Genomic DNA, 24,249 nt, shown 5'->3' on the forward strand with positions numbered 1-24,249 from the left:
ACCTGCGGGACAGCCTCGCTCGGGCTGTTTGCTCGGGGTGTCTTTAGGAGTTCAGGTCTTCACCTCTGCCGGCCGCCCACTGCTCCCAGCGCATCACCCGTTCCCACGCCACTGCCAGTTCAGCGCTGCCCATGAAAGAGTTTTAAACAACTTTCACATGTCCAGCTGTGCCACAACGCAGCCTGTAGTGGTCAGCGTTTCAGCTGATAGTGTCAAAGGAAAAAAAAAAAAACAAAAAACAAACCACCAAAAAAATCAGGAAGCTAATGTGACAATTCTTTGCTCCCTCTCAGAGGGAAAACTGGCAGTTTAAGTTGTGGCCAGCCGAGCACCAGCCTTTTCCTGCCAGCCTCCGCCGTGCAGAGCCACTTCCTTCCCGCACAACCTGCACAAAGGCACCTCCACCTCTTAAAGGCGCACCCAGCACTCTCGCAGGGAGGGCAGCCGGCAGGCTCCAGCGAAAACCAAACAAAACACAAACAACAAAAAAGGAGGACTTGAAAAAATAATGGCTCTCCAGCAAAATTCCTTTCAGTGAAAAAATGGCCTCAGCTTCCCTTGCCATGCTTACAGTCGCTTAACTGTGCTTCGCAATCACCTTAGCAGAGAGAGTCGGCAACATGACAGATCGGAGCAGCAAACTATCACAGATATCAAAGAGCAGGTCTTCTCTGAAAAATGATTCCACAAAAAAGCATTGTCAGATTTCATGTTCGGGTTTTTTCCCCCAGGGAATCCACTACAAACAGGTAAGAGGTATGTGTGCTTTCACCTAACTTCCACTCCTGGCGCAGGATCTCAAGGTCAGCCTGTCAGACAGGCTTTGCTTTCTCTCCACAGCCAACAGACCAAGCAGAACTGCAAATCAAACCCTCCACAATATTTTGTGCAATCTCGGAGCTGCACAAGCGTGACCGAAGGAGCACTAAACAATATGGCTGTTTCAGGTGGTTCAGGACTCAGCGCTGGGCCAGCGCCCGTAGCAGACAGTCCCTACAGCACAGGAGAGCCTTCAGCTGGGTCCTCAGAGATCCAGGTGGGCCCACGGGGCTGCTGGAACAAACTCCTACACAAAATTTAGTTTCCATTGCAGTTGATCAGACTTGAGATTCAGTCACACAAAAGAAAAGTACAGAACCTCATACAATTTTTTCATTGCCTTTCAGAGTGGACAGAAACTTTACGGAGGTGTAAATTATACAGCTAGCCTGACAGAATAGATAATAGGAAGCACAGGTTTTAGAGGACTGTCAAAGCAATTATAAGTATGTCGATAATCCAAAATAAGGACCAAATTCCCTACTAATGTAACTGCACTGAGTTTAGACGTGGTGGATGTGAATGAAATTTATAATTGATTATAATGCTACGTGAACTCTAGATAGACACAGAATGAACATTTCTGTGCTTGTTTCAGGTTTTACTGCATTTACAGAATTTTCACACTGTTCATAAGCTATCATGGTATTATTTTATATTTTGAAAAAAACCCCACAAAGCAGTAACAAGAACATGTCAGGCAGTCACAAGGTCCCAGGTATCAAGACTGGCTCCTTCCTCATACAAATTAATGAAATTAATTTCTCAATGAAATTATTTCTGAGGCGTAAAAGGTAATTTTGTTGTTTCTGTATAAAAAACATATACCCCAGTATCCTGGGGTAATAGTTTTTCTAACTACAATCATAAGTAGTACCTCTCTGCAATTAAATTGCTGTTTCTAGTGTAACAGTGTAAGTTTCTCTTTTAAGCTGCCTGTCTTTTCAGAGGAAGTGGTTTAGATTAGACAAATCACTTATCTAAAAATTATGTACTTACTTCTCCTTTGACAAATCTTCAGCAGGTTTCTAATCCCACCCTGCCACTTGAAATATCACTTTCTGTGATGACATTTGAGTCACAGTTGTCAGAAGCATCAGGCTCTGTAGTTAAATGGATTAAATCACACTTCATAGCTTGCAGTATTTTGAAGAAGGAGTGGTTTATCATTTGTAGAAATTAATCATAACAGTTTTTTCTCTAGGGCAAATTCCCAATCATTTTTAAAGATTACTATGTTTAAGTCCCTCTGACAGCAGTATGTCAAATTACATCACAAGGAAGGTTATCTCAGGCAGTGATAACTATTAACAAGACTCACTGAAGACATGTACTACTGGGAAAAGCAGGTCCTTACTGGGAGGTACCTTTTATGTGCAGGAGTGGGAGAGCAGACTCTTTGGCTGTGCTTTGTGTGGCTCTCTTGAGGCCCCAGGGATCCCCCTGTCTGATGTTGTGCCTGGCCACTCACATCCTGAGCAGCCACACTCCCGGGGCCATCGGGACACTCAGCCCCCAGCGGAGGGGAGACAGGGTGGGACATCACTGAGTTTTTCAGGGAGGAAAAAGGAGATGCTTATTTGGACCGCCTCTAGCTGAGTAAGGAGAAGAGTTGAAAGAATTTCAGAGAACTCCTGTTTACCTCAAAACAGGAGGTAACGTTTGTCCGTTTAACATACACTGTCAATGCAAAACAATATTACTGATGAGAAACTTCCCAAATCTCCATCCTGTCAGTCACCACTTAGCATAGAAACAAACCACATTCCTATGGTACTGCTCTTTGCTCTCCATGCCAAAGACACTTCTTCCTGCAGTGTATTTTTAAAAAGTCAGAAGTCTGTCCTTATTAAGTAGTGATGATGCAACAGACCTGCACACCCATGGAACACCAATTTTTTATGGTGAACAGATAATGATGTGAACAGATTCATATGTTCAGGTGCCTTTGATTGCTGAACATAAACAGCACGATGCTTATCTCCAAGCAGTTCAAGTGAGATAGCCTTTGAGTGTAATTATTGCTTCTCTCCCGCCTTGCCCCTCTTTGGTGATACTGCAAAAAAAATGAATCAAATAGATCAACACCCATAATAAAAATGCATACCACCAACATGAAAAGAAGGAGAGGCTGAAGAGGAGTGGAGATCAAATCACCCATTTGGATGCTTCAGTATCAAGTAGGCTGTACAAGGGGGTACATCACCATGTTCTACTGTAATTTCATTATGAGAGGTGTGCAGAGAAAAGAGCAGACAAGTTGTTTAGAGAAAGAAAATATAAATGGGTAAAGAAATTCTCTTCAAATAGCTGTAATACCAGTTATTGCCCACTGAGTCATGATATAATCCTTTAGCAATGCAAATTTTCTGTGGCCAAAGATTTAAAGGTTTATCTTGGGGACCAATCTTTATTCATCGGAGTTTTGCTGCACTGCTGAACACAGCAGGGTAGTTCCTTACAACATTTGTTTAGAGCAGGTTATTTGCCCAAGAATTAGTTCCCTGGATAGGTATGTATTTTACTATTGATTCAAAGGATTCAAAAAACTCCTCAGAAGGCTTACAATTACATAGTTGAAATACACAGAATACATGGATCAGTGGCCTTGTCGATTTTTCCTAGTGTTTCACAGTAGGTTGAGTCAGTTGAAGCTGTTATAAATCCAAGGGCTGCATCCCAGTCAGAAATCAACCACTTACTTGGAAAAATGAAAATTAAAATTCTTTGACTCTGCATTAAATGTGTTTCATGCATAACCCATTTTCCACGAATCAAATCAACTCCATCCAGAAAGAGGTGTGAAAGAAAAACTCAGTATTTAAAAGCAAAGTAAAAAAGAACCTTTCACGTGGTTTAGTCCTATCTTATTTAAGTCAAAGATTACTACATTGCAAAGAATTCTATTACTAAAGTACATACCCTTTGGTCCCCTTCTGTGTCAGGCTTTATAAAATAAAGGTGGGAAAATTACAAAATGTAACAACACTGCATTTCCTTTTCTCCTGCTGCCCATAACGACTGTTTGCTTATGCCTAAATGTTTTGATGGACCCTCTGATCTGAACTACACATCTGGAAACACCAAATGCTGTTTTGAATGCACACAGCAACTGGACCAAAACACTCAGAACCTTCTGAAAGAGACTTATACCCTATTTAACTTTAAAGACCATGGAAATGCTCATGTTCTTGTTACCCCATTACAAAAAATTGTTCCTTCAAGCCTGTGCAGAAGCTCAGGACAGACCTTTGGGCACTGCAATGAAAAACACCTCTGTCAATTGCCATAATATTTGGAAAAGGAGATCTACCTTAAAGCCATCTAATAAGATACATGTTGCAATTTTCTAATATCTATTTCCTTCATTCCTTCTTTTGATTAAATGTCTTTACCACGTGCAGAAAAACAAGATGATCTATAAGATTACAATCCAAATATGGGGGGAAAAACCCACCTAGAAATACACAGTGAAGGCACATTCACTATGTTTATATCTTTGGTTCTCTTCACAGCTATACTTTTACAGAAAACTGATAAGCAAAAGTAACCAAAGCATGTAGAAATAAAAAACAAAGTACACTAAGGAAAAATCACGTCCACATAATGTAGGATGACAGTCAGAAGAGAGGCTTTACAGAAATAAAATATTTCCAGCACTATTTCACCTGCAGCAGAGTTACTGCAGCTGCCCCCTCACACCTCAACACCCTGACAGATTTATCCATCAGCAATTCCAAAGACAGATGCAACATACCCCACCTGTGATGCTCTGCCCTTATTTGACTGTATGTGTTTTGCTACAAATACTAATGAATGTTTTAAAACCTGCTTTTCATGACATAGGAGCTTTATTGTTTTTCCAACTTTTAGACACCTCTATTCAAACTCCTTGGTAAACTGGAGTATGGCACAAATGGCACTTTCAGTTGCCTCTTGTCACCTGGGCTAGAGCTCATGACACCTCTTCTAGCAAATCAGAAAGCAATCAAAATTAACTGAAGACCTTTCTATACTATATTCAATTTTTCAGTATGATCAAGTGGATTTCTAAAACATCCATATTTTTCACTAACTTTTGATTAAATATTTTTATACCACATCTTGCAAACTGCCCAATTCTCCTTCATGTAGTTTAGACATTTTTCACCTTCTACTACTTTGGGGGGATCTGATGAACTGTTCTTTAGATTTCAAACCAATCTTTCAGTATTCATATGTTCTGTAAAGGACTAAAAACTTTGTTACACACGAAGCAGACTTTCAAATGCAATGAGGACTACTACCTCTCTTTCTAAGGAAGTTTTAGTATGCACTTTAATAAAACATATTCTGCTGCTTTTTGAGACACTTAAGAATATATTCTCAGTAAAAATATTTGCTTTTATTGAGCATATGGCCATTTGTAGCTGAAGCCCCACCTCTGGCAAGCTGTTGGTTAATTACAGCTAAGCTTTCTCTCTCTCTGATTAACTGTTCAAGGGGACAAGCAGTCAGCTCTGAAGATGGCAACCTAATCAGGTCTCTCACTGAAAGAAGACAGAAAAGTATCAGAACAGCAGCTTGTGAGGCTGTGTAGGGCTAATACGATGCAAAAGAGTAAATGAAACTGAATCTTGGAAAGCAGAAGCCGTGCTAGGGCTTCTGGACTGTTCCTGGCATTGTAAATCCGATCTGAGCTGTTTTGACTGTTCACAATATTTTCCAGAAATATAAATTGTATGAATATTCCTCATTAAGATCTCAAAAGAATAAGCCCTCCATGAAAATACTCAATCCCAGTGACTGTTTTCCTTTGTGTTTTCCTTCTAGGTTATACATGCCTTCATATCCAGTTGAAGTGGTGCTGTGAGCAGGTGCTGCGAGCAGGGCTGCTCTGGGTTTCTGGCTCAATTTGAGTCGTCCTCCCCTCTGCATGGGGACTCCTCTTGGTCCCGTTCTAGTGAGCTGCCTCTAATCTAAAAATGGGTTTGAGAGGAAACCTAGGCTATTTGCTTATATTCTTTTTATTATTGCCTTTTAAAAGCAATCCACTAAAATATGGAAGGTATCAGCTGTGAGAAGGAATATGTGATACAAACATCCTGAGTCGGACATAAATGAAACATGAAAAGATTTAAAAAGAACACATGTCCTTCATTACCCATGGTATACATTCTATACATAGCAAAGTTCATGATAGAGCCCTTTTTCTGTGCTGTGAGTGAGCTGTGAGAACATTCAAATGAGAAAGTTGAGATGCAATGTATTATTTTAATAAAAAAATAAATCTATGAAAACAACACTGAATGTCGCTTTCTCCAAGTCAATTGTGGAGTGCAGAAGACCACTGAAAGTGCATACAGATGTTAAATGATACCATATCAAACATATGAGAGGTTATATAAATAATCAAATAGATAAAAGTCCAATGTCACAAATTAAAAGAAAAGTTACAAATTGGTGGCTATGCATCACTGTCTTGGAAAGCTTCCATTCTGGAATACAAAGACATTCATCATTTGGAGGCCAGCTCATGCTTCTAGCTTTGTATTTAAACAAACCCATGTACCATCATCATACACTTTTTATATCAATCTGCCAGAAAGCCATACAGAGTTATTTTTAGCGGACTGTGAGATAAATTGCAGTTTAGCTTGCAAAGTAGCCTAATAAGGCAAAATGCTCTTGATGAAGACCAAATGCAGTCACTGTCATTCTTCTCTCCCCATACTCTAACCAATTTCTAAGAGCATCCCTTAATTTTTCCCACTCACTGTGGAAGATTACTGCATTAGCAACAACAGGATAGAACTAGAGGGATTCTTTATAGTTTTGTCTGTTTTGATAAACAAACATACAGCAATTGCAGAAAAAAGGAAATTATCTGAAAGGAAAGTGGTTTTGCTCAGATTCATTAAAGAAACCTTTTGGTAGACAATCATTTTAAGAGAAAAAACAGCTTAATATCAGTTTTTGCTTTCAGAAACCGGCAAACTCTTGTCTCAGTCAACTCCAAATACTTCAAGGCCTCAAAGCTTTAAAGTGGATATAAAGGACTCTCAGAGAGTATTGATATGCTTAAATATTAGCAAAGATCTTCTTAAAACTAAAGAAGTTCCCAAATCTACTAGACTACTTGCAATCTGAGAAAAAATACTCATTTTGAGATGTTGTTGCTGAGAGGAGGGGGGTGATTCTGTTACAATTTATTAGAACAAGATTAAAACCAGCAATTAACACAGGTTTCTATCTTCAGTAATTATTCATATACCTGTTCAGCTGATTATAAGTCATAGCTCCAGGCTGTCTGCCTGCATTGCTAGGACACAGACAGCAACCTTTGCTAAATCGACTCCAGTGGCTATGCTCATGCTGCAAGAGCTGTTTTCAAGGACAGATGTACAATGTTATATGGGGAAAGAGAGGAGCAAATTAAAGATGGGTGTTCTGTCAGGAAAAAGACTGAAGAACTTGTGTCAGCGCTTCTCTACATTAATAGGACCTTAGATTTTTAACCCTTCACTACCTATTACTTAGATTTAAGAAGCGCCTTCCTTATTATATAGATAGCATAACTGCATCTGCTCAAATAAAATCATGAAAGTACAATAGCTGAGAACAAAATACGAGGGTATGCACTATAGATAACCATATATCTATATATAGAGGGCTTCATGAAGAGCTTTTAATCCTTCTTAAACTGTGATTCACTTTAAAGCATCATAGCTTGTGGGTTAAAGAAGTTGAGAACAGTAGAGCATGAAGTTACCAAAACATATTATTGCCACACCCCACAAAAGAATCCTGCAATTTGAGACCATCAATAAATATCCGGCACATCCCTACCAAAAAGCTACACTCACATTTTTTATTTTTCTTTTGACTATCTTAATTCCGTATATTTCTGTTTAAAGCATTCTATGGTGCTGAAAGGATGCTGAAAGTCTTTTAGACCTGAAAAATATTCAGCAGTACAACCACAGAAGAGAGCTGTACAGGCAGCTCCTACCAAGCACAGACACAGTTCATAGTGGCAAGAAGCTATGTCTCATATTGCCTTTATTGGGCCCTCACTGAAATTAAATTTACAATTGAGGGTTTATGTGGCATCGCTAAAAGAGGGCTTCTGGTATGCATATAAACACATCCTATTTTAATAGAGGATTTCTAGCACAGATCTAGTCTACTTTGTGACTAACAGCAAGTCTACACCTTGCAATGTTCACATTTCCAGACTTTCTAATAACTACATCCCTCTGTTAAATAATTTACATTCTGACAGAATATGCGGCAGTAGTATAAGCTATGAAAATATACATTTCCATAACCTGGAAAGTATTCATCAGTATTTATCTCTATTTTTTACTTCTCTCCTGCAACATCACATGGAGAACTTTCACAAAAGTTGTTCTTTAATGATGTACAGGCACCAGAGCAGAATCTTGTCCCAAGAGATGCTTTGAAGCAGCTTGATCAAGTCAAGAATCCTTGCACTGTGAGTGACAGGAACTATCCTGTTTTTAATCAATATGCATCAGATTAGTCTCTCTGTCCACTAATTCCTTGGTGGGCTGATTGTCCACAGTCAAAAGACTGAATGTTGAGAATTAAATAGTTCAAGGCAGAAGCTTTAGAATGGGAAGTTTGACAGCCAACTATTTTTAATGAGGCTTTCAAAGTAAAACCAGGAAACTTTTGCATGTTCCCTTAGGCTGTAAATGGGGTTTTACTTTTTGTTTCATATTTAAATCCACTGTTAAGTAAACCTTAGAGCTGAACATATTCTTTGGAAGCTTAACTAGACAACTGTATTTTTAATCACTTAATTACTTTTAATTACTTAAAGTACTTAGAGAATACACACTGAAGTATCTCCTCTAACGGCATAAAAAGAAGTGAAAGTTCAGGTGTAGTGAGACTGACTTTAATGAGAGATTACAATCTGGAGAAGACACTCAAATGGAAATTTTGGATACTTCAACTTCAGAAAGCATAATTGGGTCTGATTTTCTAAAAATGCTAAACCTCCTGCTGGTAGAAGTTAAGCATCTTTAACATATTTTCAGCTGAGCATCCAAGAACTAAGAAACCACACGTCATTACCACAGCTCTTAACTTTTGGCCAAACAGTCACTGTCAACTCTCCAAACTATTTACTAACTACTGCACCTTTATAATCAACATTTGGAATTGAAAAGTGCTGGCAGATTATTTAAGTGAAGCTTGACACACATTAGTGTTACTCTGTAGGCCACTTGTCTTGGCCTGGAGGACTGCTGCCTGGAAAACGCTGTGCAGCCTTTAAAATGACTCACATTGAAAGTTTCCTTATAGGAGATGTAATATACTTTCATACCTGCAAAGAAAAATTAGTAGATTCAAAGCAAGTTGCTTTTACCAAAGTTAAAAGAAATAAAGTTACAAAATTTGCATTTCTTTTTACTGTGGGAGAGGCAATAGTAGACATAGTTGCAGAAATCTATATCAATGGTAAAAAAGATTCTGCCTTATGCCTGAAGATAATTTCTGTGGTAAGGCATTAGAAATAACAAACCTTCAGGAGGTAGGTACTTTCCAGAAAGAATGACAGAACTCCTACAGTGTGCCTTAGATCTCATCAAATCCATTTCTATTTTCTCATGTATAGGATGGATGTCCTCTCCAAATTGCCTTTCTCTTGCTTTGAATCGCCATTACCTCTTTGAGGACATTCTTCTGGGTGAAGGCTATAATTTTAATATTTATAGCCCCGACAAAATTAGGGTTTATATTCTAGTACTTATCTGCACTCTCACCTCCCATATCTTTCTGGGATTTAATGGTAGCTCTTATCTCTGCTGACAGAGCGAAGTTTAGTGAACGAAGTCTCCTCACTTCGATCAGATCAGAATGAGAGGGGTCTGCCATAAACTCCTATATCAAAATCAGAGAGGGGGAAATGGAAGCCGGCTTTATGAAACCAGAACAAAGAAGTTAAATGAATACCCTTCAATATCACTCCTCAACAGCTTCAAGTAGAGAGAAATGGCTACTTCAGCAAGCTGAGTAGACTTATATGCCTTCTAATGCTCTTGGAAATCTTCTCATGAGTCTGGTACTAAGGGAGAGAAAGATGAAAGGAAAGACAAGATCAGTTCCTCACTTTTTTTTTACACTGGTGGAAGGGGGCAGATGGGAGAGAGATAATCCTAGTTTGTCAAGAACTCTCAATATATCCCTTCTGTGCTCCTAGTTGCATGCCACTGACTGCAAACTATCTCCTGGTACACTATAAGCAAACTCTTTCAAGTCTACAGCACAATTTTATTTTTTCACATGAGGAAAACAGACTTTTTCTTGGGTTCTCCATGAAAGCAACCAGGATTAATTTAATTTTTGGTAGTAATTCCTCTACAAGATTCCTCTAGAAAAGATGTAGGAAGGATGGGTGTAGGTGGTTACTCTTGCTTCAATTTTTTCATTGACTTCCAGGGAATATCACATAGGATAACACTTCTAACCCATTGCACGCCTGTTGACCTGGACTCACTCTGTTGGCCTCAGGATGAAAAAAAACTATACATACACGAACATTCTTGGTTTGTTTTTTTCTGTTGTATCTTAATTTATGCTACTGAATATATTTACCAAAATAAAGTAACAGAGCAATCAGGGAAAAAATACACATCTTTAAATCTGGAGTTATTTAAAAGCAAAAGAAGCAAGCCCATGCAAGTAGTTTCTATACTCTGGGAATAAGCATGCAAATCCTGTCAATTTATGATGAGAAGAAAGAAAAACAAACCATTGATCAAATCAACATTTTGTTTTGTCCTAAGTATCACCAGCGCTACAAGGAGAGATTAACTAGACTGAAGATGTATGGGTTCAATGTAATTAATATTCTTATGACTAATCACTGGAGTTACACTATTGCCCAGAGACCCAAGAAGGATTAGAATATCATCATAATAGAAATGATCAGTACTATTCGTTAACTTTTAACTTTAAAAAAAAAACTAAATTCTTAAGACTTTGACATTGCCTCATGTAACAACAAGAATGATTTATGGGCATTCAGCAACAAAAAAAAAAGGCATGAATCCCTGCAGAATGCCACAGGAAAGCAAGTAATAACCCTAAACCTACTAAAATGTGTAACATAATTTACATGATTCTGATAAAATATTTATATTGCTTTCAGACAAAGTATTGACTGAGATATCTTATTTCGTCAAAAACATGAAAACATTCTCTAAATAATTACATCAGATTAAAGAGCTGATATTTAAGCAACAATGCTCTTTCAGGGTAGTCATCCTGCAAGCAGAGGAATGCGAAGGTAAGAAAAAAAGCTGTGGGAAAGCAACATGTACTGTGGTTAACATGACTGAAGATGACTGTCAGTCAACTGCAACATAGTAAATAAGCTCAAACACGGACTGCAAATCTGAAGGAAAATCCATACACTCTTTTAACTCTTGCATTAACTCCCAGAGCAGCAAGGGGTGCCCTTGGAAGGAGCAACTTAAAGGGAGCAGCCATCACTGTAGCTGCCTTCTGGGAGGCAGCAGCATGGGGAAAGAAGAGCTTTCAAGACTGAGATGTTCTTTGGGGAGGCAGTCACACTGGGGATTCCTCCAAATTAGATGAAATTCTCCCAAGCATCCTGGCACGCTTTCTATTCTGTGTTTGTAAATGAAAAAAAAAAGAGACACAGGAAAGAAGGAACTTTTGCCCAGCAGCTTATGAAATAAAAGCAGTACCTAACCCTCAATACAACTGGTTATATTTACAAAGACAGTAAACAGAGAAGAGAAAAAGGAAAGAAGTCACTGGGTCACCACTTGAGCCTTGTTTGGGAAGAATTCAACACATTAATGGAATCAGTTATACTAGTGCTTAACAGCAAATCCACTACTTGCCTCCTATCCTCACCTAGGGAATAAATGAGCGACGAGGCTGTTGGTATTTCCCATAGGCAGGAGGTGAGGAGGTCACTGTGCTCTGAGGGGCACAGTGTCAGGTACTGATACCGAACCTTCAGTCCCCTGTGGCAAGACTGGCTCCCTTTGGTCACTGCATTGCCCTGAACCAGTCTCATAAAAACATGATCATTACATGGAGATGTTTGGTTAAACTGGGTTTCTGACTGCTTTCAGACAAGACCTCACTGTGGTAAATTGCAATTAGTCTAAAAGCTCTTGTAACTGAGTTAACACTGTCTATTTCCACAGGAGGCTCATCACTTTTAAGCACATGATGTCAAATCCAGGAGGAAGCCTCATGACTGTAAACTCCATAAATTCTTTATCTTCTCTCTGAAAAATGGCAGTAGCAGAAAAACGATGGTGTGATGAAGGAACAAGACAGCAGTTCCCAGTTCTCTGACAGGGTTAGCTCAGTTCCCCCCACCTCTTCTTCTCCAGCCCTTGCCTTCCTTTGCTCTTTCCTGTCTATCTCAGTATAAAGTTATTCAAAGAAAGGACACTCAGACTGTATGCAGAGTTTCTTGGCACAAATGGCCTTGATCTCATGTGAGGCCTTTCAGAGCACCAGTGAGTAACATCAATAATACAACCAAACAATACTGCATCAGGGCACCAGGAAAACAGTGGATTAGATCCTTTGAAAAGTTCTGCACTTTCTTCCTTGGTGACTGTGGCAGATGATGTCTTCTTAGGACAGAGAGTACTTTGACTACAGCCAGTAGTAGGTGTAACATATACTTAGCTATCTGTAGCACTAAACCTGCATTATATGGGAAAACCGTGGTTTAAACAGGTTTTAAAACGGCTTTTGGTGGTCTCTTTGCAAACACATGCTTCTTTTTCCCAGCACCCCCCATGTTACCCATGCAGGAATGTCCTGCATAACCTCCGTGTTATCCATGCAGGAATGTCCTGGGAAGGTGTCCTGAGGTGTTTCCCATTGGGTTTTGTTAACTTTTTCCTGTGATTGGGTGTTCCTGTAAGCCCCTTGAGACTTCTAATTGGTTACTCTGTGAATCCTCCTAAACGCTGTAAATGTAACATCCCCAACAATAAACTCTCTCTTGCCTCCCCAACAATAAACTCTCTCTTGCCTCCTCTCCACGCCCGGTGTCCTGTCTCCGTGCCGGCCACGGGGCCACGTGCGGGGGGGGGGAGGGGGAGCACCTCTCCCCTCCAGGCTCAGGGCCTGAAAAGACCCCTGGGAAACCCCTAGAGTTCCCTTTCCCCATCCTTCAAAGCGTTGCAATGGTTCTTCAGATGGAAATGGAACTAGAACTGGGCTGCCCCACGCCGTGGGTGGGGAAAGGGATCCAGAGCTATCTAATAAACAGATTGAGGCAAAACTAAGGTTTTCAGTAACTTGTTTAAAAGGTAATATTATACATCTAAGAAGGCCAGGAGTGATGTATTTCTTCCTTTTAAAAAGACGTATCATTATAATCAAGGATGTGACTATAACAACTGAATTTCAGAATTTGTTCACTTGGTTAAGTGGCCTTTTGCTATGGTTTGAGTTGTGATAAGGCCTGGGTTATCTTGTTACCATCAATAGCTGTTCAGCAGCATATACACAATGAGTACACGGGTCACAGTTCAGCTCACACTCCTGCATTGCTGAATTTGTCATCTTGAACTCAGAGAATTTCATGCTTAGGGATTCCGCTTTGACAAATGTTACATGTTTTGAAAATGCTTCACTTTACATTTACCATCTTATGCTTAATCAGTAGGCTACATCCCTGAAACGTTATCCCTTACCTGTTATTTGGAATTCTTTCCCCCCCACACACTAAAAATACTTAAAATAGCTACTAAGCAGCACTGATGCAGCAAAGTACATTATCCTTTCACCAGCCGTTTGCACCTCTGAAGACTAAGATGTAACAAAAGAAATCACACACTACACAATGCTACTAACACCACAACAATATACACACACAAACTGCCCCCATACATACTGTAATTTTAACTTAAACTGATGAATTTCCATCAGCAAAGTTTTTTTTGCTACTCGTTGCTTTTTGTTGGTTTCTACCCCATGACATAAACCCAATATTTTTCTCTGACATCTTCATAAAGTCATTTCTTTTAATCTTTTTTTACCTCTACCTAATGTCATCAATATTCAATATTCCACCTCTGTCGATCGATTAAAAAAAAAAATCTACTATTTTCTCCATTCCTCACCTAGATGTAGTACTGTTATTATCATTGATTCACAGTCATTTTTGCTCTTGCATCTACCCAGCTGCTATTCCAGGCAAAGAGCACTAGGCATTGAGTGTTCAAAGGATGAGACTGGCTACGTTCATCCTCATTTGGTACAACAGCCATATTGCAGCAAGTTTTAAAAAGACAATAAAATAGAGGGTTTTTTCCATATTCCTCTAACTAAATTGCAAAGTCACCATATCAGTTCACATCACTACTTTTTATCTAAAAAGACCCCAAGTGGGCAGCAAATAACCCTTAGATAGTACAGCAAGTGACATCCTTGAACAAGAAACGTCTAAAAGACTTACAAAGAAGATGCGGCACATTTTTAAATGCATACTTAAAACCAGCACTCAAGTCTCCCCCATGGAGTTCAATAAACAGAGCAATTTCTCACTGCCTGTGCATTAAATGCCGAGGCAAGGGAAATGTTTCTGTCATATCTACTAACAAAAACTGTTTGTGCATACATTGGCCTTTTAGATGCATGTGGTCTTCCCCTTCGTCACTTCAGAGCAGATGTTTAATTGGGAGGAAGTGATTTTAAACATCTGTAGCCAACATCTGAGAAGCTGGATGAAGACCACACAGAGCCTTGAGGAAATTAAAAGTCTATGCAATTATGTCACTTCCTAGTATATGTATTTAGGATAATTTAAAAAATAAACAAGACCAGAAGTTTCAATAGAGAACTTTCAAACTCCTTCCTCTCCTCTCACTTGCCTGCCTCTGCCTTAGAAAATAATTGCTGCTTTAGGAGATATAAAGTCCATTCACTGAGTAACCAAGGTTTGACCAACAAGAGATACTGCATTCCCTGAAGGGAAAAAAACCATGGAATAAACTCCAACTGAGTATCAAGCCTTTAATCCCTTAGAGAAATGAAACAAACAGAGTAAATATTTAGGAAGCGAAACATTTCTCAGTTTTAGCAGGTCTCAGGTGTACTGGTAATAACTCAGGTTTAGCAAATACACCTGCAGTGTATACAACAGCAAAAGTCTTTCACTGAGAAGAGCCAAGGGACAGTCCCTCCAGAATCCAAGTCTCCAACTTGCAACAGCATTCCTAGTGGTATCCCTCAGACCTGAGCAACTGGATGCCTCCTGATTTCTAATTACATCATTTAGAAGCCAGGTTCTTTACTTCACAGAAGAGCCTAGATGACAAAGAACATTCAGCTAAGGTTTTACTACTTGGGTAGATGATACAGTGGCAGAAAACGAGGTAGCCAAACAGATCAGTTCCCATGAATGTGAGTGGATGTGGCCATGAGATTCAGTTTCAGCAGTCATTCAGCAAGACTTGCATTTTTCAAAACTGCTTTGGTGAAACAGAGCATCATCTACAGAAATCAGAGTTACTAAATTTCTGAAATTCTAATTTAAAACTGCAAGCCTCAACAAATCTAAGAACATGTTTAAATAAAAATACAAGTTCAGCTTGGTTTTGCTACCCTCTTTAGAAATCATTTATTACTGTACTGTACATAGGGTAGCATTCTATCTCAACTAGAATGTGAAAGTCAGGATTTTTTGCATTATCCAATATGTAAAAATAAATGCTATTTTTCTAGGAAGATTATTGATGGAAAACTTTAAATTTAATTAGGATCAAGACAACAAAATGGTAATGGCTCAGCTCATGCACAGTTTAAACAACAAGAGGAAAATCCCAAGTTTTCACAAAAATTATGTGACCAATAAGTATTTCTCTAAGTCCACAAAATCAACCTCTCAAAATCTTCCTCAAGGGGATGCCAAACTTCTCTGAGAGCAGAGAACTGCTATGTAAAAATCTATGCTATGTAAAAATCATTGTAAGTAGCACTAGTAAACTGTTGGTTCTTAGGAATATCAAAAGAACTTGTCATAATTTTAAACCTATAAAAGTGCCAGAGCAGCTCCATAGCAGAAGTGAAAGACCTGGAAAAGGCCAGTATGGTGTGTTCTGCCGTCTCACATTCACTCATACAGCTGACATGCTTTGGCTCGACAGTAAAAATCTTCCTTTGATTTAAGCTACAGATTTTGGCTTTACAGAAAAAAAAAAAAGGCAGCCCAAAAGAGGAAGATGCATTTCACAACATGCACTGGGGAGGATAAGACTCTGTAGTGTTTTCAATTCCCCTGGTTTTAAGCCTTCAATGATCTGTTCCTCTGGAACAGCAGGGAAAGCACACCTGACAGTTTCATGAGAGTTTTCTGGATCACAAGATTGTCTGGAAATTTCCATGTGCTGATCAATGTGTAAAGATCACCAAACCTGCACACCCTGAGCATCAAATACACACACCACTTCAAAGCACTGCAGTGTCTTTATTCCACAAGTACTAGAACTGGAACATGGTCTTCCTCTCCATGGAACAAACCTTAACACAAGTAGCAATATTTCCAAGGAAAAAATATTGTTAAATCTCCATGGAAAACTTAGTTCACAGCACATATTTTTTTATTAAAAAAAAAAGTTAAATTAATAATTGCTATTAGCGAGCGGCCAAAGACAGAGAAACAAGCATGCTCTCTCATCTCAGATGAGTTATGAGGGCCCACTCAAATCTGACTCAGGAACTAATGTAGTTGTTTCAAGAAACAAAATAGCAAAAGATTCAATTTTTGGCAGCTTTTAAACCATCTGTTCCACACTATTTTAATCACTTCTGCTCAGTACAGAGATTATGGGCTTCAGTTCATTTGTAATAGAAAAACAAAGAATGTTGCATTTTTTGAGCATGTGGGGGGAAATTCAGAATCCTTCCAACTACTCTGAAACTGGGTATATGAAGAAAGCAAAAGGCTTACTGCTTGTATGCTTGAGCATGATAAAACAACCCTCCCCCTCCAAGAGGGATTCCTCCTGTGCTTTGAAGCAAACAAAAATTGGAATGTGCCACACTGACCTGAAAAAAAGGGGGATGTGGGGAAGGATCTCCTATTAGCCACTTTATTACGGCAAAACAATTAGTATCATTCTTTCCAATGGCAGAACCCAAAAGTTCCCATTGCTATTTGTTGTGGGAAATTGCTTATTAACGTGAAGAATGCATTTCTTCAGCTCAAAAGTTACAGACTTACAATGACTTCCTTGTAATACTAAAAGATCAGTAGGGTAGGAGCAGTAGGTGGGTTTGAAGGGATGAGCCTATCTTCTCTGTAACACAGTCATTTCTTGTCCCTTCTCTCCATCCCCAAAAGAAGAGAAAACAGTTCTCCAAGATGACAAGCAAACACAAAAGTTTAGTCCCACAGTTAACTTTAATAGATCTTCACCTAAAAGTGTCCTTCCTGCAGGTGACTGCAGGATAACACAAGCACTTGTGTTTACCTACTTGAGCTATAGGAATGACTATTCCCCTATACCATTTGCATCTTCCCCAAGGAACTATACTGTTACAGTTTCTGCTTCCACTGTGTCCTCTTTACCAGTTCAAAGTGGGTCTGACACAGCTCTTTGTGCTGCAGTTGAAATGGTGTCACAGTCCTTTCCCAGGGCACTGAAGGGAAATAAATCTCCCCCAACATCAATCAAAAGCTAATGTGGTCTTCTTGAAAACACTGAAAGACTTACCTAGACCTTAACTGATCTAGTCTGTGATTTGAATAAGATGTAGGTAGCCAAACAGATGTGTAAGAGGGAACTTGAACTCCATCTAACCACGTCAGCTTGCCCAAGCTGAATGTCCCACTGAAAGAGTTTTTTCTGTTGTAAAGATTAATTCTCAGTATATCCATGATCAGTAACTCCCATATGTTACCATTTAATACTGATATCAAATGAGCAACTCAACTACATGAAGGTCTGAATGAATTTGGCTAAACAGGATTGGTACATTTGTTTGCATGGCCTTGAATGACTGACAGTGTTGGTTGGAAAATAAAATGCAATATGTAATTTTTTATTTTCCTTACCATTTTTCAACCAGTCCACTGTAAATTCACAATCAGTGCCTTTTACAGTCATCAAAATTAGCAGGAAATTGAATGCATTCATAAAAATGCTTGATTTCCACATATGAGACAAAGCATGCACAAAAATAAAAATATAATCAACAGTTCACCTAGAGTGTAAAAGACACACAAAGATTTTATTATGCTTCAGAATACACCCATATGTTTGTAAGAGATTGCAACTCTTAACTTTGAAAATCAAGGAGATAGAAAAGATCCCCCTGGTTTACACAGATTTGTGCAGCCACTTTCCATTGCTGAAGGATCCACTAAGTGGATTAATCATCTCTGATCTCAGCAGACTCAGATTACACTGTAGGTTTCCACGGAAAACATTTTCTGTACTACAGCAAATGAAAACACGGTGAAGTACTTTCCTTCCTCTTTTTTCACCCCGTTTTCCCAGTTTGGAGGCTTTAGCATTCCATCTGGCATATCCAGCTACTAAAAACCTGTAAAAATTGAGATCTGAGTGAGTATCATACATCCACAGAGGGTGCCGGTCTGAACCAGAAAGGGATTGTAGTGATCTATTTTTAGGACAGAAATGTCACAGTCAATAGTGAGGCACATATCCTGCTTCACTCTGCCCTGGAGGTAACAGCTTTAAAGGTCAGAAAGCAGTGCTTTCTGGAGATACTCCACTTCAGCTTCTCAAACAAGAACGTGCGATTAGCCTTTTGAATGAGAAAGTTATCTACTGATAGTGGTAAGACTTCAAACTGCACACACCCTGCATTTATGTGCACTTTGGACAGTTGTTTGCCACTTATGATAGGAGACTTGCATTGTTTCTTAGAGTCCACAGGATGCCTCATGCTCTTGCTCTCTGCAATGTGAGTATGAAAGACAGATTGTACCACTTGCTCTTAACTGTCCCCTAACAGCCGCCCCAGGAAAAGAAAAACAATATAAGGAATGAACCAGGGGAAATGCTCCTCAAAGAACTCTCTCTAGTGGCTAGCAAATGACTGTTTTCTCTTTTCAAATTATTGTTTTTATACAGTCTCAAATATTGATATTTGAGATGCTTCCAAACAAAGATTTCAAAGCCCTCATGTAAACAAGAGATTGCATGATGTCTGTAACAGCCACCTGGTATCCCTCTGAAGCACCTAAGGTAACTGAAAATGGAAATCCAGATGGATGGCTGTGAAGAAGGGAGAGACAAATCTTTAGTGAAGCCCCAGTTGAAACTCAAGACTTCCAGTAACACGATCTAATCATAACTAAATCTGCCCACTTAGGTGATATTATGACATGTTCTACTGTAACTTGTTATCCATTTAGACAAGTTCTATGTGTAAAATCACTGTGTCCCCACTTTGATCCTTCTGTTATCGTGATGAGTGTTTCAGATACAGTTTGACACTTTAATCCTGCTTGGTATGCAAAATATGGAGATATGGGGGGAAAAAACTAAGAAAATTGGTAAAGGAATATCCTGGTTTAAATTAATTGAACCTTCATCCTAGAAATACGCATGGGATGCAGTCAAGGAGCACTCTACATAAAAGGCAGTCCAAAAAAATCTACCATTCAGGCTTGAGCTTTCCTTCTCTGCTGGCTGAGATGATGTCCCACAAATAAAGACAATTTATACTACATTAATGAGAAGGCTGCTTGCCTGATAGGCTGCTTCCTTCCTCTAACTCCATGCTCACAACTTCAGCAGCTGCAGTAGCTGAAGAGGTTGTACTCTGGAGCTGTGGCAGGATGATGAGCTGCTGGGGGAAAGAGAAGGATAACGTGGGAGGTACCCAACAGGGGAAAGCTGATGCTTTGTCACTGACAGTAGCCCAGCTTCGTCATTAAGAACAGTCTCTCATTCACTGTTCAAACAGCTACTCCCCCTCTCCTTACTTTCCCTCACCAAGCAAAGGGAACTAAGCAAAACTGAAGCTCTGACTTGACTTAAGCCACCTGTTAGCCCATGCTACCTTAGATTGTGAATATAGCTGTTAACTGGCATGAAATAAATTACATAATAAAAACAAATATTGACTAAGAAGTCACCTATTCTCCATCAAGGCTGCCTGTACAGTTTCCAAAATTTTTAATCTTTTTTTTTTTTAAAACCACAAAGATATCAATACACAAATGAATACATGTAATTCTCTGGTATCTAAATGAAGATGATTAAATTTAAGCTTTAGACTCATGCAATTACCAGGTAATAGTGATTAGCAGATAATGTACACATGAACACAATTTAGAATACCTTTTAAAACACAAGTCTAGATTTATTTAGCTCTCTTACCTGCTTTTCTTTTTTGAACTTATTCCTGTTGATAACTTTATTAGCTTCCTTTGCAGACCCTAAGTCCCCATGGCGTGAGTTTTACCAAGTGGAAGAAATCTGATCTTTTGCAGTGCACCTTCCTGATTAATCCCTTGCTAGTACATCAGGGCAACTCTACTGTGTTACTTAGGCAGGGAGCATAGGTAAAAGATCACAACCAGCCTCAGCTCATTTACAAAACGTGACTGAAATTCCCATGTGTGTTTCTGTCTAAGAAATATAATGTTGTCCTTCATATTCCTACTGGGGAAAACTCTTATTAGGCCCTTAATGATTCAAGGCAAACAAATAATAGGTTATTTATTTATGACATCATAAAATAACACATGAAACTAAAGGAATCAAAGCTGCTTCTGTATGACAGGCACTCTTCATTTAACACTTTTGTCTGCATGTTTCCTTCATTTCTGGTTTTGTTATGAAAATGAGTTACTAATTTGTCTTTCAGAGACTGGACAAAGGGATTCATTTCATACAAGTGGCATCAGAAAAAACAAAGCTGAAAAGATTACTATGCTGGGCATAGTCCTGCCATACTGCACAGTATACTGCATGGAGGATGCAGTATAAAAAATACCAGAGATCCAACTGTCATGTTTGAGGTATTGTTAGCAAACACTCTAAGAAACTTTAACATATTGACACAAGTCTTTACCACTGGGACTCAGATAAAATGCCAGCATGCAGATCTCAAAAGAACTGATGGAGGAAAGGGGGAGTTTAAACTCTTTCCCATGCACAAAAATCATGCTTTGGACCAGCAATGCTGTCCTATTATTCGTTGGCTCAAAAATACTGATTCAGCAAAGAATTTAAGCATGTGCCTAAATTTAAGCAGTTTAATTGACTTTGACGTCAGTGAGCCTACTTCTGTGCTTATAATTAGATATGTGCTTGCTGAAGCAGAGCCCATCTGAATAGAATCTCGTTGATTTTAATTTGGCCCTTTGTCTTTGCCCCTCATTTATTCTTTACAGTGACTGAAGGATTAGTGCTAAGGTTCTGGTTCAGGAATGCACTTAAACAACTCATCTTCACTCCCAACATGCAAAAAGAAGCTAAACGTGTCTCAAAAAATAAGCATAGACCTAAGTGCTTTCCTGAATCATGACAGTTTCATTTATGAAGAACACGTGGTGGTCCACTTTTTCTTTTTGTAAGTCAGATTTTTTCTTACAAGATAGAAAATTTTTTCCATTTATATAAATAAAGAGCTAAAAGTTGTGATCCACATACTATAAATGAAAGTTTATAAGTAAGTAGCTACTTCTTAGAGAAATTAAACTTATATAGAAATCCTTTCTCAATGTTGTTAGTTCTTGCAGTGCGAAGGAGCCTGCTGTAAAAGTCTTATTTGTTCATTTGAATGATGGCTTCTAGGTCCCAGTATCTGGGATATTTTAACATCACGTAAAAACAAGCACAAAATAATAAAGGATTAAATTATTTGACAAAAACTCAATCCAAACAAAATCAGTCCCCACACCACATCAAGCAAACAAAAAAGCCAACAACCAAAACTGCATGAAGAATGCAGAGAAATGAACAACACTCATCAACAGAAATAACGGTTCAAGCCCCAGAGGTCAGAAGACAGCTAGATGCCTCCACAGCTCACACACCAGAGCAAACCAGCAAGATCAAAGCTCCAACTCCTGCCTTGCTACTCTGCTAAACACCTCTAGAGGAAAATCTGATGTCTTTTAACATGCCCATGAATTGTATTCAGCACACAGATAGCATCTTGAACAAGCCTTTTAACTCAGATACTTCAGCCCATTCTTCTGTGTTTATGGCCTTTTAAAACCTGGAATACATGACAGCCATTATTAACTGGAAGCATTCTACAATTAAAGGTGGATTTAGAAGGATGCAGCAGTGGAGGGGGAAGAGGACAACACTAGGAAAACCAAGAAGTGAGTTCACTATGAAGAACACTGCAGAAAGAGTTATTGAAACAAGGAATCCCAAAGAGTACTTCTTGTGAAGACACTCTACCATCTATCACAATCCTTCTTCAAAGCTCACTGCAGGGCTCCCTGAGTCTCTGTCCCATAACACTGGGTGGGATGACTGAGCTGCACCAGGATGCACCAACAACAGGACCCCTGTCAGGTGCTGAACAACTGGAACAGCAAAAGATTTTTTATGCAGTTTGAATAACTGGTATAGTCCTTCATTTACTCAAAACTGTTGGCACATACCTAATATTCTGCTGTAAAAAGAGCATTGGAAGAAAGTTTAAAGAAGTCCAGCCTCAAATTACACTGAAGAGAAAGCTGATGACATAAAGAAATCGACAATCCATCCACTTCGTGAGTGTATTTGGAGACACAAGAATAGAATAAGAACATACCAGTTGGATTATTAAAGCAATATGCTCTAAGTGACAACTATTAGTTCTTTTAAAATCTACTACCAATTCTTTTAAAGCCATTTAGTTTGTTAAGATAGGTTGACATAATGGAGTTGAAGGAGATGTAGGAAAAAAACCATCTAGCTAGTAATTTTAGTTTTGGAGGTATTTGCTTATTAACTTGCACATGTCATAAAGAAAACCACATTATTACCTGCAGATATCATAAAATTTCATTATCCTATTCCCACTACTTTGGATTTTGCATTACCATATGATTGGGTTTCCCTGGATACATCAAGATTTTTTCATCCTAAAATTTCTATTTTTATCCTAAGATTCAGCCTCTCCCACAGTAACTCATTTGTCTAGAATTTGCCCGCTTTGCAGGCAGAACAGGCATTCACTGTCCATTTCCTCTAATCCCATACCGTGATCTCTCCCTTCTTTGCTCTGTATCTTTTTGCTGCATCAGTAAAAGGAGTAAAACTATTTCAACCCCGTCATCTCAAAAACATACAAACAGCTGCCAAAAGAATGGTCACTGTTTAAAGTGCAGGACAGATGATGTTTGGTCTGGGCCCACTGAAAACACGGAATATACAGTTGCTCGCCATTCTGTGCAGACAGAAATCAAGGCTCTCTCTCCAGGAAAGGGGAGGCTTAAGAGTTCATCGCTAACAAATAATGTTTCTAAACAAGGAACCTTAAAAAGTTATTCTAACGCTGCAATGGAAGACAGCTATTTCTGCATACATGAGCTCTCTCAGGCATAGTTCTGTTTTTTTTCAATCTCTTTGTGACCTTTATAGCTTTACTGACCTCATGATAAGTAGAGTTTTGGACAGAGAGATGAAAGGCAGATAAAAATATCACCTATGCAAATAAATACAACAATAGAACAATGATCCTGTATAGACTTTTTTTTCACCTCTGTAGACTAAACGGCACCTGCAGAATAAACAGTTTCCTTTCATGGGGCAATGTATATAATTAATATCTGACTATTCCAAGTTTCCAGTATGTTTTCAAACCAAATATATTTACTTTACAATAGATGCACTGTATGTTCACATTCCTTCCAGATCCGCAGTTTAGTTTTTTTTTCTTCTCTATAAAATTCCCCTCCAGAATGATTTGTATCACTCAGAGACTGTCAGCCATGTATGTGCTAGCTGTTTGAAGACAATCCTTAGAGGTCATCATCGTTCTACAAGTTTAACCGATTGATTAGTTTAAATTTTAATGGAATGTGGGGCAAACGGACTTTCTTCCTCCCTCGATTTGAAAACATAACCCTCCCCAGAGTTGGAGACTGGGGCTCTTCCACTCTGTCTCAGTGAAAGCATACATTTGTCACTGATGCCTGAAGATGTGAATTCTAGCAGATCAAGAAAATAGGAAGAACACAAGATACTTTCAACTGCAAGAAGTCTGGCAGCCTGCCTGACTGAACCAAAGGGACTGTGCCAAGTCAGACATGGTAGTTAGGATTTCCCCTCTGTTTTTCTAACATTACTTTCAAAGTTTGCTACACAACACATTACAATCAAAGAAAAAAGGAAAAATGCTGAAACGCCTCTGTATACTCAGCTGTTCTTAAAGGGATGCTGAAAACCACTCTGCTGTCCTTCATAAGGACAGAGGTCTCTTTGA

The 24,249-nt window shown here is 38.9% G+C and overlaps 1 protein-coding gene across 5 annotated transcripts in view; it reads right to left on the reverse strand.

The window, feature by feature from the left end:
• ZMIZ1 (zinc finger MIZ-type containing 1) overlaps positions 1-24,249 on the reverse strand; it is a 350,003-nt gene that overhangs the window by 93,262 nt on the left and 232,492 nt on the right. The gene's annotated exons all lie outside the window — the stretch shown is intronic.

The sequence above is a fragment of the Corapipo altera genome, unplaced genomic scaffold, assembly GCF_003945725.1.
Source record: "Corapipo altera isolate COAL_440 unplaced genomic scaffold, ASM394572v1 53, whole genome shotgun sequence".
Classification (NCBI taxonomy): Eukaryota; Metazoa; Chordata; class Aves; order Passeriformes; family Pipridae; genus Corapipo; species Corapipo altera.